The 16,330-nt window shown below is 44.9% G+C and overlaps 1 long non-coding RNA gene across 1 annotated transcript in view; it reads left to right on the top strand.

Annotated features, from left to right (window-relative positions):
- The first annotated feature begins 967 nt into the window (after nucleotides 1-967).
- Nucleotides 968-16,330, top strand: part of LOC135111872 (uncharacterized) — a 17,795-nt gene continuing 2,432 nt past the window's right edge. Inside the window, exons 1-2 of the long non-coding RNA XR_010273937.1 lie at nucleotides 968-1,145; nucleotides 15,062-15,202. This is a non-coding gene — a long non-coding RNA (uncharacterized LOC135111872). The remainder of the gene's footprint in view (nucleotides 1,146-15,061; nucleotides 15,203-16,330) is intronic.

The following is a 16,330-nucleotide window of genomic DNA, read 5'->3' as shown; positions in this document are numbered from 1 at the left end:
ATATATATATATATATATATATATATATATATATATATATATATATATATATATATATATATATATATATATATATATATATATATATATATATATATATATATATATATATATATATATATATATATATATATATATATATATATATATATATATATATATATATATATATATATATATTTTTTTTTTTTTTTTTTTTTTTTTTTTTTTTTTTTTTTTTTTTTTTTGTGGTGTGCGTTTGTGCCTCTAAGGTGTAGGGTCTGCTTGTCTTCTTTCTGAGATTTACACTTTAATCTTTGAAGCAATACTCACATAAATGGGCACTGAATATTTAGTAAAGCTTTCCAAAGATTTACACTGTCATTGTTCAAGCAATGCTCACCAGAGTGGGGACAACGTTTAGCAAAGCTTCCCAAGTATAGGCAGTTTGATGTTTACTTAGTAAAATCACCCCGGGTTACTGAAATAAAATCGTTCTCTCATAAGGGTGCAATGATGATTAATTTTGGCTCTTTTTTTTATTTGCTTTATTTATTTAATGTTAATGCATGACGTTAGCTACAGCATCACCATTATGCACACACTCTTCAAGACCCCCATTATTGTACTCTCTGTGTGAAATGCGTAGGGAAAGTACTTATAGAACACCAAATCCGAACTGTGACCTCGGTATTTCGTGTCACTGGCCAGTGTTCAGTTACATGATGCTGTAAAGGGTCTTTGGGTCCTCTAGGCTCAGTTCCCTAACCTTGCTCTGTACAGTCGCTCTTCCTTCTTATAAGCAGAAAGTGAGTCCATTGCAATATGAAAAAGATATGAAAAAAAGTGCCAGATTATGAAAAAAATGCAGTTGTAGTGTAGAATATTACTAATATTGTACTGAAATGAATTGTTCATACATTTTTTGAAACTTTTAAAGCATTCTGTACATCTTACCGTGTTCTTTTATATTTGACAGTGCCGCCGAAGTCCCGAGCGGCTTCGAGACAAGGAAGAGAAGCCACGCGTCTCACTTCAGCCAGTCAGTGGTCAGTGGCGTCAGCTTTGTTGTAGTATATGCGCCAGTCTTCTGTGATTTCTTGAACGCTTATTCGGGCTTTAGGTGAACCAAAATTCTCCCAGAGCTTGGTGACAGTGGTCAGCAGGTATGTTAACTTGTTTATGAGTGTATTTGTACATATACTGCTAGTGAAACTGGTGTGTCGTGCCTCGCTAGGCTAGCAGGAAGCAAGCGGTTGAGACTTCTATTGAACAGTCAAGGCTCATGTCATTATCTATCTATCTATCTATCTATCTATCTATCTATCTATCTATCTGTCTGTCTGTCTGTCTGTCTGTATATCTATCTATCTATCTATATAAGCCAGCATGTGACTCCGTTGCATTGTGTTACATTGTGTAGAGCCGTAATGATGGAGAGTGGTTACAGAAAGAGGCTTTACTAGCACAATACACGCTACATTCATATATTTATTCAACATCGCCGCCCTACATGACTGTGGGATACTTAAGCTGTACTTTTCCTTTGTCTTTCTTTATTTCACTGCTCAAAGTTTCACAGTCATCGAGGAATCCAATAATGAGTTCAGGTAATGGCTTGAATGGGGATACAATGTGGTGATGCTTGTAAGGCACTACTTGTAATAGTAGTGGTGATGATGGTGGTGCTGGTATTATTATTATTATTATTATTATTATTATTATTATTGTTGTTGTTGGTAGTAATAGAAGCAGGAACAACAGCATCACCTCAAGTGAACCTATCAGTCCTCAACCTCTCTTCACTTCATCCCTTCCAAAACATTTCACGTAACATAAGCCAGTATCTTGATAGACTAGTAAAAAAGAGACAAAAAAAAAGAAAAGATAAAGAAGAAAATACTTAACCACATCAGCTATTTATCTTCCTGTACCTCCTATTTTCTTTTTTAAATGTACCACGCGTGCCATACTGTCTTGGGGAATGTCCAGGCAGGGCGGTACAGTCAGAAAGTGGATAATTTTGTTCTATCATTTTTTTTCCTTCCCGGAGTGAGGTCTTGCCTGCGATCAGTCATGAATTGAGAGCCTCGTGTTTTGGTCGGAAACTGAAAACACGCTCATAACACGTTTAACTGGACCAAGGCAGGGAGAGAGAGAGAGAGAGAGAGAGAGAGAGAGAGAGAGAGAGAGAGAGAGAGAGAGAGAGAGAGAGATTAGATGAGAACATATATTTGGAAAACTTTTTAGTCTGTAACGAAGTTATTTGCTGAATCACGTATGGCAGAGAGAGAGAGAGAGAGAGAGAGAGAGAGAGAGAGAGAGAGAGAGAGAGAGAGAGAGAGAGAGAGAGAGAGAGAGAGGTGTTTTTTTACTTACCTGGCCTTGAGTTGTTCGTAGTATGTTGGAAGCTATGCTATTGTTATTGGTGGTGGTGGTGGTGGTTGTGGTGGTGGAGGTTGCAGTGATTATTTGCTGTTAGTGATGTTAGTGGTGAAGGGAAGATAATGGTGCTGGTGGTGGTGGTGGTGGTGGTGGTGGTGGTGGTGGTGAGTGTGGTTCTCGTGTTAAAGGAGTGGTGTGTGTTACTGCGGGTACTGTCTTCGTCCTTTGTGTTCGTAAATTTGCTTCGCTTCCCTTGCATAAAGCCCGGTATTGGAAATATTGGGTATTGGCCGCGCTTTGGCACACACACACACACACACACACACACACACACACACACACACACACACACACACACACACACACACACACACACACACACACACATCAATCAATAGTATTTCCCTCCTAGATTAGACTTACTTTTAGGATTAATGTTAAGTTTTTCCCCACACCCTATGTACATTTTCAGTTTGTTAACTGCCTAAATAATAAACCGTTTATTATTATTATTATTATTATTATCACACACACACACACACACACACACACACACACACACACACACACACATACACATAGATAGATAGATAGATAGTTTATTGACCACAACAAGATTGACATTAAGTATACATAAATACAATTAAATGTTTAATGTTACATAACAATAGCCACTAAACCCACATTTAAAATTTTTATAATGTAGTCCAATCAAAATATTATCTGAAAGTTGTCTAATTATACACCTTCAATATCTTAAAAAATATTTTACAACATGTGTCATGGGGAAAGTCAAATGAAAATAGATCTCTAATCTTGTAACATTATACACATCTCTAATGTTCTGTGTCATAGGACAATTTTCAGCCACATGCCTCAGTCAGCACACCACCACCACAAATACACACACGTTCTTCAAAAGGGATGCGGTCACGCCCCCTTTTTTTCCAACGGCCTGTTTCAACACTTGAACTGTGGCCACTTACACGGAAACGTGTAAATGCAATGCGGTTGGGTTGAACTCTTGTATCAGATGTTTTTAGTATATATATCATGTACAGACAGACCTGGGTTGAGCTCTCTATATATGATACACCTTGAGGAACTGGAATTTTCAACTACGTTATGTACATTTTTCATTAAGGAAGTGAGGTCAGGAGGTTGGTTAGTAATGAATGAAACTTTGAATAAGTTTACCCATGTGTGTATTAGTGTTGGTTATAACGCGGATGGAAAATGACATGGGGTCATCAAGCATATCTGACCTTTGGGACCACGTACTGCTGAAAAACTTATGCTGTTTAAGCTTAATTAAGTCTGGAAGTTAAGGATAGCCAGCTTCCGCATAGCAAACCAGATTTGATGTAGTGTTCCTGTCACCCAATAATTGCTTGATAGCCCAATTGTACAGTCTGATAACAGGTTTGATATCGGCACCTACCCAGGACTCGCATCCATACAGCATCATGGCAGCATCAAGGACTCGACGTTTGCAATATCATTATTTTTCTTAAGATACATACTTTAAAACATGGGACAATTTTCTTTTAGCGTGAGTCCGTACAGTCGAGGACACAGAACCGTCACAGGTGAACGGTGACCCCAGGTAGACATAGTTCACACAGTGTTCCACGACTAAGTCATTCATCTGAAACGGCTCCGTATCTCTCTCATCGCCATTAATTACAAAAAAAAAACTAGTTTTAGAGCAGGTGATCACCATACCAAACTCTTCACAAAATTGTTGTAATATTTCTAACTTTTCTAGCATATTCTGCCTACTAGTTGACAACAACACTGTGTCATCCATGAGAACCAATATATGTAACCATTCGATGAGTTGCTCAGGTTGGCATCTTTCTTTCATGAGGCGAATAAGTTCATTGATAAATATTATAAACAAGAAGCAAGACGTAGGTGACCCCTGCCTTACCCCACGTGTAGCTGTTACCACAGCCCCGCCCACCAGGCTCTCTCTAACTCAATACATGGCCTTCAAGGCCGCTAACATCACCGCGCCACATCCAATACGTCGCAACACTGCAAACAACTTTTGCCTCGGGACTAAGTCATAGGATTTGGAAAAGTAAGTAAAGGTTATAAATAATTTCACCTTCTTACGTCTGGCCACGTCAGAAAGAATACGAAGTGTAACGATATGTTCAGTACAGCTACGCTGCTTCTGTGATCCAGCCTGCTCCCTGTAAGGTCTGAACCACAGGCTTAACCGCCGCCACAGAACCATATCGTACAGTTTTGCTAAAGTGTTAATCATACTGATACCTCGGTAATTACTAGGGTCTTTTCTATCACCTTTCTTAAACACTGTAAAAACTTTTGCCCTTATCCATGAGTGAGGTAAATGCCTGGTAAGAAAATGTTGTTAAACCAAGTTGCCAAACTGCACAACCACTGAAATGGTAACAAAGTGAATACGCCAGGGGGAATTCCATCAGACCCGCTGGCTTTATCAGGCTTCATTTTCCTGGACTGCTCGTGTACCTCTCCAGGCGTGATTGGTTCATCGAGGATAGGAATAGTGACGTCAGTTGTCTCGTTGTTTCCGTCAAAGTCTGTCTCATCATTAGGGTTCAGTACTGCCTCGAAGTGTGTCTTAAAATCCTGGTCGCTGGGACACGAACCATCCTGGGAATCATTCATACTGTAATCACCCTTCCAATTAATTGCTATCCACACTGTAGCGTCATGTGCATCAATCAGTAATCTTTCCCATCTGCCAGTACTGCTGTTGTAGTTAACTGCTGGTTCATCTTGTCGCACACTGCTCTGTGCACAAGCATATAACATGTTAGATCAATCCTGCACAACATTGTCCATATCCAAATAACCTTCGAATGGATCCGTATGAGGGATGTTTTCTACAAACAGATCTTTGTTTATATTACTAAACTTGACAGGTTTCTTACATAGTCTTATTCTATTGGCATTACCGTGAAGAACGGCATGATCTCCCAACATTCTTGCCCTGGCCAGCAGGCTGCTAAGGTCCACACCTCGACTGAGTGTGATGGGAGCGTGGTCTGAAGGGAGATCATTGCTCTGTAACACCGCAAAGTCTTCTATAAGGCTAAGTATTCTCGCAGACACAACACACGTATCCACCTCGGAGATCCATGTGTTGCGCCTGCGGAAAGTCTTTCTTCCATGAAAATGTTTGTCTTGATACTTAAGACTATTAACAACAAGTAAGGTGTTATCAATACAAATGGTAGATAAAAGCTCTGCATTGTCACTAGGTGTCTCAACATCATCAGGAATGTATGGGTATGACAAGTCTTCTGCATTAGTAAGTTCCAATAAATTTAATATATCTCTAACACCTCTGCCAAATCGTGTATTCATATCTCCCACTATAACAAAACTAGTTTTCACAGATCTTGTGGTGAGTTTTTTCCTGAATCACTGCAAACAAGTCATGGGAATAATACTGAGAGTCACTGGGAGGTATGTTACAAAAACCAAATAAAACCTCCTGGATGTTACGAAAACGAAGCCAAACCTGCTCACCATTACTGGTATCTACTTCAGCCACTAAATCCGCCAACCAGTTCTTTATACACACGGTCTGCAGTACCAACTGCTGCACTCTTAAAGGAAACATACCCAGGGAAATTCACAGGAAGAGAAGTTTTCACCTCGTTAAGGCAAATAACATCATATTCAAGTAATAATGACTGAACATTACCTTTCTCCAACTTTGTGCACACTGCATTAAAGTTCCATGATATTATCTTTACATAACTAGCTTGTTGTGGTCTATCTAGAGAAAAAACTGTGCATTCCAACTACCAATTACATCATCATCTCTATATACTGTAGCTTACGCTCCTTAGTGTCCAACCTGATGACGCATCCAGCATTCTCTGGGCGAGCCTTCTCAGCAGCTTCTACATCCCTCAAACGCCTCCACTCCTTCCTTATGCTCGGGTGAACATCTCGCTTGATGTAGATACGGCTGAAGTTGTTACCACCAGACTTCAGTTGATTGGCGTTGTTCAGGGTGCTCGTGCGCTGGTCCTTGTCCCGGAGCGTAAATAAGATAAGGCAGTTCCTCCGTTGTGTAAACCCATCTCCAGTAGGTATCTCCTCCTCCTCCTCCTCCTCCTCATCATCATCATCATCATCATCATCATCATCATCATCATCATCATCATCATTCAGACCAGCATCTCTTATATATACTCCATACCTCAAACACACACACACACACACACACACACACACACACACACACACACACATACACACACACACCTTTGTTTTAGTCATGTTGGCGTGCATATTTAGCGCCCCACGCACGTACCCTGGTGGTGTTTTTTTTTTTTTATGTAGGAAGGACACTGGCCAAGGGCAACAAAAATCTAATAAAAAAATGCCCATTGAAATGCCAGTCCCATAAAAGGGTCAAAGCAGTGGTCAAAAATTGGTGGATAAGTGTCTTGAAACCTCCCTCTTGAAGGAATTCAAGTCATAGGAAGGTGGAAATACAGAAGCAGGCAGGGAGTTCCAGAGTTTACCAGAGAAAGGGATGAATGACTGAGAATACTGGTTAACTCTTGCGTTAGAGAGGTGGACAGAATAGGGGTGAGAGAAAGAAGAAAGTCTTGTGCAGCGAGGCCACGGAAGGAGGGGAGGCATGCAGTTAGCAAGATCAGAAGAGCAGTTGGCATGAAAATAGCGGTAGAAGACAGCTAGATATGCAACATTGCGGCGGTGAGAGAGAGGATGAAGACAGTCAGTTAGAGGAGAGGAGTTGATGAGACGAAAAGCTTTTGATTCCACCCTGTCTAGAAGAGCAGTATGAGTGGAACCCCCCCAGACATGTGAAGCATACTCCATACATGGACGGATAAGGCCCTTGTACAGAGTTAGCAGCTGAGGGGGAGAGAAAAACTGGCGGAGACGTCTCAGAACACCTAACTTCATAGAAGCTGTTTTAGCTAGAGATGAGATGTGAAGTTTCCAGTTCAGATTATAAGTAAAGGACAGACCGAGGATGTTCAGTGTAGAAGAGGGGGACAGTTGAGTGTCATTGAAGAAGAGGGGATAGTTGTCTGGAAGGTTGTGTCGAGTTGATAGATGGAGGAATTGAGTTTTTGAGGCATTGAACAATACCAAGTTTGCTCTGCCCCAATCAGAAATTTTAGAAAGATCAGAAGTCAGGCGTTCTGTGGCTTCCCTGCGTGATATGTTTACCTCCTGAAGGGCTGGACGTTAAGCCGTGCCGTGAGCTGTACTCCGTCAGTATCTTGTCAGTATCTGTAGGTGAGCCCCATTTCCTTGCACTTCCCTCTGAATCAGGTCTCGCCCTTGTCTTCACATCTCAGCTTAGTTTTAATCCTCTCCCCCTTCCTCTTGTCATCCTCTTAATTCCCTGTTCTCCCCTTTAGTCTAAGGTTCATCTCCCTCCTACTCTCTCTCTCCCTCTCCCTATCTCCTCCCCTCGCGTTTCCATCAGGACATATTGCAATTTTAATCCTTCTCCCCCTCCCTCTTGTCGCCCTCTTTCCCCCTTTCCAGTTATCCCCCTTTACCTAGTCTACGGTTCATCCCCCTCTTACTCTGTTTCTCCCTCTCCCTCTCTCCTTTCCATCGCGTCTCTGTCAGGACATGTCTAGCTAAATCCTGCCGTCCTACCGTCGCCTTCCAAATCTCTCTCTCTCTCTCTCTCTCTCTCTCTCTCTCTCTCTCTCTCTCTCTCTCTCTCTCTCTCTCTCTCTCTCTCTTACAGAAAAGCTTAAAATTCCACGTTGAGTGTGGAATTATTTAAGAAGCCTGTGATAGTATTATTTACAGGAATAACACTATACATACTTAACATAAAGATAATAATGTTAATACAATAATACAATAAAATAATAAAAATTTAAAGCGCCAGTGGGGACAGGTGCGTGCTACGCCAGCTGTGGGCTGCCAGCTTCACCTGGTGCGTGGACATGTCCTGCACTTGGGGTGTGGCCGCCGTGAACATGTTCCACAGCCGCGAAGTCCTGGCTGTGTAGGTGCGCTGGTGTTGGCTAGAGCGAGATCGAGGCACTTTCACTAGCTCGTTGCTACTGGCTGCAGCTCTGGTGCACCTCTGCACTGTGTGTGGCAGCAGCCTCAGGGGGTCAAGGTGAGGGACCCTTTGCACCTGAGTTTTGTGGCACACCACTAGTGCCGACACGTCCCGGCGATGCTCCAGTGACGTTACTGGTGGTTGGTGCTGTTGGTTCTCATCGGTGGCCACCAGACGCAGGGCTCGCCGCTGCACAGCATCCAGTCTCTGCATGTGGGTGGCGGCACTCGACATCCAGGACAGGGCACCGTACTCCATACATGGGCGTATCTGTGCCCTGTATAGCGTGAGGATGCCCCGTGGGTCGAGGGTGTTCGCCATCCTGCGCAGGGCAGAGACTCGGAGAGAGGTCTGGCGGGCGACGACAGCGATGTGGTGATCGAAGCGTAGGCCGCGGTCCACAGACACGCCCAGGATCTTGATGTAATCCTGAAGTGGCAGGCTTTTGCCTCCAAAACGCAGCTGTCCTGAGACTGCGTGTGAGACACCTGGGGACCGCGAGATGACCATCGCCTGCGTCTTCTCAGGAGCGAAGTTAACCTGCCACATCTTTCCCCACTGCTCCACCAGTCCGAGCTGCCTGTTCACCTCAGTGACGGCACGCTGACTGTCGAGGCGGCAGTAGGAGCGGGAGAGTGTGCAGTCGTCGGCGTATGCTGCCACAGATGACAGCTGCCAGAGGAGGTCGTCGATGTATATGTTCCATAGGACTGGGCCCAAGAAGGAGCCTTGTGGAACTGAGGCCCGGACAGGTGAAGGCCTTGATGACTGCCCGTTGACTACTACCTGAAGGGTCCTACCCTGGAGGTAATCTTCTAGCAGCATTAACAGGTCACTTTGGACACCCTTGGCGCGAAGCTTTTCAATGAGCCCCGCGTGCTAGCCCCTGTCAAAAGCCCCAGCAATGTCCAGGCCCACCACAAGGGTGTCCAGGCCTTCTTCCTGGGCGTCTTGCCAGTCCTTGGAGATGATGAGGAGGAGGTCTGCGGCGGATCTGCAGTGGTGTTGATAGATGGCAGCAGCCACTATTTGCTCCAGCAACTTGCCCACCACTGAGAGCAGGGAGATGGGTCTGTAGTTGCTGGGTTCAGACCTTGAGATTTTCTTATGGACCGGGACCACACGCGCTTCCTTCCATACTGAGGGCTACTTCTTCTCCCTCAGGCAAGATGTGAAGACGGTGGTGAGAGGAGCTGACAGCTCTCTAGCGCAGTGCTTGAGGAGCCGTGGGCTGACGTCATCCGGGCCTGTGGCTTTACCCACATCCACCGCACCGAGTAGCCGCTCAACCTGCTCTGCCGTCACCAAGACAGTGGTGACAGTGCAATCAGTTTCCGGGGTCAGCTGTGGTACAGGTCGTGCAGAGTCATCAACCTTCATCTTGTTGGCGAAAAGCTCGGCGAGGAGTGTGGCCTTGTCTGTACTGCTCGTGGCAGTGGATCCGTCAGGTCTGGTGAGTGGAGGAAGAGTCTCGCGGTGACATGCTCCTTGCTGCTCCTTCATCAGATTCCACCAGGTCTTGTTGCCAACACCTGGGTCACTGAGCTTTCGCCTTCTGTCCTCCCTTAGCTGATTCCTCGCCCATCTGCAGATAGACGTCATCCTTTTACACGCCTCCCAGTGCAGCGTCTTGTTCCTGCCTGACGGGTGTCGCTTGTACCTCACCCAGGCAGCATGCTTGGCCTCGGCAGATGCTCTGCAGCGAAAACCAAACCAGGCGGGATCACAAGGCCTGGAGAGATATACTCGGCTGGGCACATGCTGCTGTTGGAGGGCAAGGAGCCTGGTGGTGAGGGTGCGTGCCTTGGTCTCAGCATCTCCCATTAGAAGGAACTCCCAGTCCGTGTTCTCCATGTCTTGCTTCATGGATGGCCAGTCCGCCCTGTTCCAAAGCCAGACGGTACGCGGGATAGCGTCTTCCCTCGCCATTTGCAGCTCGACCTGAGACAGCACAGCAAAGTGGTCTGAGCTGCCCACTGGTCCTAGCTGGTGGCAGCTGATGCTGGCTTCAGGTAGGTCTGTCACCACAGGATCCAGCAGCCCTCCCCGCTCGTGTGTAGGGAAGGTGACATGGTTGGTTAGGGCCTGAACAGTCAGGAGATTACTGAAGGCATCCTGCTCCATGTGGAAGTTCAGGTCTCCCACTATCATCATATGGGAACACTTGTGACGCTGGAGCAGGGTGTCGAGTTCCTCCGTCGGGAAGACTAGCGGGGCTCGTCCTTGTCTCGGGGGGCGGTACATGACACAGAGGAGAAGCCCACTGTTATCTGCAAGTACCACCCTGAAGAACAGTGCCTCCATCAGGTGTGGCACGGCTACCTCAAGTTCCTGTGTTTGGAGACCGTCCTTAAAACAGGCAGCGACACCTCCGCCTGCTCTATTTTTTCGGTCCATCCTCACCCACAGGGAGTAGCCTGATATTTTGCCGAACGTCGGCTCCACCTCGTCACTCAGCCACGTTTCTGTTAATGCGACAATGTCAGCACTATGTCTCAGCACGAAATTGTGGCTAAGGTCACCTACATTGGTGCGGAGTCCTCTCACGTTGGTGGAGACCACGGTCAGGTGACAGCTGGGGCGTCTGTTCCCTTGCCTCCTCGCGTTGGCTTGGGAATGAGGTGTGGTGGTGAGGCGAGACGCATTAGTGTCTGCCCTGCCACGAGGAGAGATTCCAGCTGGGGTAGTGACCGGGCTGTGGCTGCCAGGAAGGCTGGAGGGGGGCCTGAAAGGGCTGCTGGGGGTGAGGAAGTTGTTGCCGCGCTAAACCCTCTGTCAGAACCCTCATGAACATACTCTCCTGCCTTTGTTCCTGGCGTTCGTCAGCAGCGCGGCTGTAGCACATCTCAGCTGTGTGTCCGGGGCGAAAGCAGTAGTCGCATCGGACCCTTTGCTCTCCCCTGTGCCTCACTGGGTACGCAGATGCCTGTGGCTGAGTCATGCGAGGAGGAGGGACAGGTCGCCGGTCAGGTGTGTTGGGGTGACTTCGTGCCCGCCGCTGGCCGCGTCGCTGTCGCTGGGTCTTCTTCCTGCTTCCATTGTTGTTTTTGTTGTTGTTGTTGTTGCTCCTATCGCTATTATTGTTGTTGTTGTTGTTACTACTGCTGCTGCTGCTGCTGCTGCTGCTACTGCTGTTGCTGCTGGTAGTACTGCTGCTGTTTCTGTTGCTGCTGCTATTATTAATGGTGGTAATCGTGGTGTTGGTGCTACCTGAGGCTGTGGTGGTGGTGGCGGTGGTGGGGGGTGCGGCCGCTGTGGTGAAGGCATCCGCTACTCTTATGAGAGGCTTAGGCCTTCTCTCTCTCTCTCTCTCTCTCTCTCTCTCTCTCTCTCTCTCTCTCTCTCTCTCTCTCTCTCTCTCTCTCTCTCTCTCTCTCTCTCTCTCTCTCAAGTTCACTCATGTACACTTACAACTGACGACACAGCAACTAACAAATAACAACACACACACACACACACACACACACACACACACACACACACACACACACATACACACGTTCCATAACTCATCAAAAGTGTGTGGTTAACTTAGCGTGCCTCGCCTTTCACGGCTTGGCTTGCTTGGCTTGGCTTGGCTTGCTTGGCTTGGCTTGCTTGGCTTGGCTTGCTTGGCTTGGCTTGCTTAGCTTGGCTTGGCTTGTTGCAGTTACAAATCCACTCTTCAGTCATTGATGCTCATGTTCTTCACGTTCTAGTCATGCAAAATTCAGTCATATATTTAAACTCATGTCATTCACGCTTCGGTATTTCACATTGCTGTCATAGATAGTCACAATCCTGCCAGTCACATTCCAGTCACACACTCACAGTCACTCATTCACCCACGCTCCAGTCTTACATAGTCACTCTTAGTCCAGTCATGCTCCCACACTCCAGGCATCCCTCACGTTCCAGCCAGCAGTACACTGACACCCAGACCTGCACCATTCCAGCAATCCTTCGCTCTTCAGGTGTTTGAGATCCATCATCCCCCTCCCACGATCCCTCCTCCCTTCACTTCCTCTCTCACCGCCCTCCTTCCTTGTCCCTTCCTACCTCATTGTTCTCCTCCCTCACTCCCCTTCCTTCACTGGTCCTCCTTCCTTCTCTGTCCCTCCTTCCATCACTTCCCTTCTTCCCTGACTCTCCTCTCTCACTACCCCTCCTTCCATGTTCCTCCTTCACTGGCCAGCCTTCTCTCATTGTTCCTCCTTCCTTCATTACTTCTCCTTCCTTTACTGTTCATCCTTCCTTCATTATTTCTCCTTCCTTCACTGTTCCTCACGTCACTGTTCACTGGCCCTCCTTCCCTCACTAGCTTTCCTTCCTTCATTAATCTTCCTTCTACGTTGTCGTGCTTCTACGTTGCACGATCTTGCTGCCTCCCTAATCTATAAGACTGGCTTTTGTGGGTTCAAGGGAATGCTTTATTTTTATTTACTTATTTTTTTTTTTACTTATTTTGTGTTATTTACATTTATTTACACTTAGATGATCATATATGACTTCCGACAACAAGGGAAAACTACGAAAATGGTTTAATTTCTCTTCAGATAAATACCATTAAATATCTGGAACACTTCACATTACACTTCCGATTCAAATCACTTCACATATTTAATACTCACTGATAAATCACATCCTACACAAACCTGGCAGCTAATATTCAATGAGGAACACATCCTACACTACCCAATCCCTCTCTGTCAATATATATAACACCAACACTTTACTCTGATTGCATTACAATTGTCTGGGTCTACCTACTGGTACTGTGACAGGCAGCTTGCCCATCCTGACCCTCTCTGGTCTGACAGCTCTGTCTAGCTTGTCTCTCTGTCTGCTTCTGTCTATTCCCGTCTCCTACATCTTGTAACATACACGTGCTGTTAGAGCGACCTTTTGCCCCAACAAGGCTTCCGTTGCCATAACATTTATTTTCCAATATTTTGATCATTCAGTTCATTTTCCTGTAACTTTCAATAAGGTTCATTTTCGAGTAACTATATTAATTTTCTCATACTTTGATCATACGGTTCATTTTCCTTGACTTTCAACAAGGTTCATTTTCGAGTTTATCTTCCCATACTTCCATCATTCAGTTTATTTTCCCTTAACTTTCAATAAGGTTCATTCTCGAGTAGCTTTGGTAATCGCATCTTCTAATCAGGAACAAGGGGGCGGTGGTTCCTATGTCGGCTGTCCGTGTTGTCCACGTCGCCTGCTCCCGGTGACCTCTGCTTCCCTCGTATACTAGTTCAGTGATGGTCACCTGAGTATCTCTTCTTGTAATCTGGTGCTAATCTCCGGCCCTGCTGGTCTAGTGATGACTCACCGCACCTTGTTCTCTTCGGTGGTCACGTCTCGTCTCTTATCTGTTAGGGTGGTGATACCTTCTTGATACCTGCTGTCGTTTTTATCATCTTCTTCCTTCATTTATTCTTTCTACTTCTTGTTTCCCTTTTCATTTCTTCATTTTTGTTTCATTCTTGTTTCTTGTTACATGTTTCATTTCTTGTTGTTTGTTGGGTTACAACAACGTCCCTATTCTTCCTCCACGACCCCTCTCCTTCCTTCACTGCCTCTACTTCCCCTGGTTCTCCTTCCTTCGCTGCTCCTCCTTCACCGTCTCTCTTCCCTCACTTACCTTTCTGCCATCATTATTCCTCCTTCCCTTCCCTGCCCTGCTCATCCATTCCCCCCGGTCCCCTTCCTTCACCACCCTCCAGCCTCCCCCATCCTCGCCACTCTCGAACCTTGTTTATCTAGTCTCTCTCTCTCTCTCTCTCTCTCTCTCTCTCTCTCTCTCTCTCTCTCTCTCTCTCTCTCGTCTATTCAAGCCTTGTCTATTCTTTCTTTTCGTTTAACTCTCTCATTACTTTTGATATCGTTTCCCTTCCTCTTTCTTTAAAGAAAGAGGAAGGGAAACAATATTCTTTCCTTTTTGTATTTATTTGATTTCTTTTCTTCGTTTTCTACCTTTCCGTTATTGTTTTTTTTTTTTTTCATCCTTCCTGCCTTCCTTTCCTTCATTTGATTTTTCCCCTTTTCTTTTCCGTTTCCTCCATTCCCTCTTCTTTTGTTCATACCTTCTTTTCTTCTTTTATTCTCCGTTTTCCTTTTATTTTAATATATATATATATATATATATATATATATATATATATATATATATATATATATATATATATATATATATATATATATATACGAGTATATATATAGGTAGGGAGGCTTTGCTTCTATTTATTCCTTTCTTTTCTCCCACGTTCCTTCCTTCCCTCCTTTCTCCCTTCCTTCCTCCCTCTCTCACCGGGCCTGCATCCATGCATTTTACAGCCTACATCCACTTTACAAGATTGCTCAGTGTGCCTTATCACAGACAGCCTCGGAAGAACCAAAATACAAGTTAGATATTTTGTTTGTTCTTCATTTGTATTTCTTTGTGAGTGATCTAACCCCTTGCTCTTATCTATTACTGTTTGTTCTTCATTTGTGATCGATTTCAACCCCTTGTCCTTATCTTTTACTTCTTGTTGTTCCTTTGTATCCCTCCGAGTGGCCATGTCTGTTGGTGTTCGTTCTTCCTTCGTGTTCCTGCAGGAGTGAACTAACCCTCGCCTCTCTCTTCCTCAGCTGTGACACAAGGAGCAGCTCTCTCAGCGACGGGGAGCAGTGGACGGCGGATGAATACTTCGGCTCCCGCGCCTTCTTCCGCATCATGTCCGACCCGCCGATCCTGGTGGTGGACGGCGTGCGTCAGAGGAGTTGAAAAATGTATGGGACACGCTGCTGTGCTCTGCGTGTAGCTGTGAGGTTAAGTACAGACGGTTGCATTGTCTCAGCCTCGGAGGTGCCACTTGCTCAAATTACGAATGGTTTAATGTTACTTTTTGCAGGCTGTGGAATATTATAGTATCTTATAATAAGACAAATGATATTAAAAGGCATGTAATTTGCCGATAAGCATTACACGACAACATTATTGTGATGATTAAAAGTACTCCTGTAAAATGCTACGTGGCATCATCACTCAGCTGTTTTCAAGGTCGCTTGGACTCGCTACCCCAGCTCCTTTGCTTTGATGATGCCACGTAGCATTTTACAGAAGTATTTTTAATCACCGCAATAATGTTGTCATGTAATGCTTATCGGTAAATTACATGTTTTTTTTTATACCATTTGTCTTGTTATAAGATACTGCAACATTTCACAGCCTGCAAAAAAATAAGATTAAACCACTCGTAATTTGACCAAGTGGCACCTCCGAGGCTGCGACAACGCAACAATGTGTCCGTCATTTCACAGAGTACACCCGCGAGTCCCGTACATTTTCAGGGATACTCTGAGGGGTAAACAAAGCCTTAAAATGCATATGTGTATAGATCATTCTCTACTTACAATTACACGTTCTTTCACCTCTTTCAGTATTTGCAGAAACTCGCGTTACACCTTGTATAAGAAATTGCAAGGTGGCGAACAACCTTTCTCAATATATCAACCACGGGAACAATAGACACCTGCAACCGCTTCACTCAGGGCGTCCAATCCCTTATACTTTCGGATCCAATACCTTACATTCTTCACTTGTAAAATCCATTACCTTTTAAGCCTCGCACACACACACACACACACACACACACACACCTTTCCTCAAACTCATTCATATTTCACATTTTTTTTCCCACAATGCATTTTAATCTTTCCTGTTCACTAATTAAGCTCCTTTGCGCACCTTATGAATTAATTCGAACGTTTCATTATAAGTTACAGGAGAGAAGCAAGTGATATTTCTTATTGATTCGGTTTCATATGGAAGGGAAGGGATAGGAGGTAAAGAAGGTTATTGTGATGGGTAAGGTAAAAAGGGTTATTTTTTTTTATTAAAGTTGTTAACTTGCTTGT

The sequence above is a fragment of the Scylla paramamosain genome, chromosome 22 (assembly GCF_035594125.1).
Source record: "Scylla paramamosain isolate STU-SP2022 chromosome 22, ASM3559412v1, whole genome shotgun sequence".
Classification (NCBI taxonomy): Eukaryota; Metazoa; Arthropoda; class Malacostraca; order Decapoda; family Portunidae; genus Scylla; species Scylla paramamosain.
This window is presented reverse-complemented; position numbering and strand designations above follow the sequence as displayed.